Source organism: Cololabis saira, chromosome 17 (assembly GCF_033807715.1).
Source record: "Cololabis saira isolate AMF1-May2022 chromosome 17, fColSai1.1, whole genome shotgun sequence".
NCBI lineage: Eukaryota > Metazoa > Chordata > Actinopteri > Beloniformes > Belonidae > Cololabis > Cololabis saira.
In genome coordinates, this window is record NC_084603.1 from 20,590,471 (window position 1) to 20,590,993 (window position 523).

The window sequence follows — 523 nt, forward strand, 5'->3', positions numbered from 1 at the left end:
TGCTGAGTATTTTTAATAAAATGCCAGAAAGCAGCTGGTCTTTACCTCATCTCTGTCAGGCGACACAGTCATACAACAAAGTGGTATTTCAGTTCATAAATTGCCTGACCCTGCATTCTCCAGGTCAGCTGGAGCTCTGTGGCGAACACAAACACACAGATGCAAATGAAAGACTTGAAGCAACACTAAGTTTCATTATTTGTAGAGTTAAAAAACAACACTGCTGGTATGGGGGACACAATAAATACATATTTTTGTGTGGTTAGGAGGTGATGGTGCATCATGAGAGTTGAGTGAAACAAAATTTAAAAGAAACATCCCGCGATTAGTGATATGCACTCTTCTGTGACTTGCACCCACTCTATTTTCCCCTCTCACTGATGTGTTTGTCATGATTGATAATGCTGTTCTCTCTGTGCCAGGAAGTATGAATGATGACAATCTAGATGAGGAGCAGAGTAGGGTTGGAAGAGGGGGAAGGAAAGAAGCTGGAGGGAGGGAGGAAGGGAGGGAGGGCCAATTA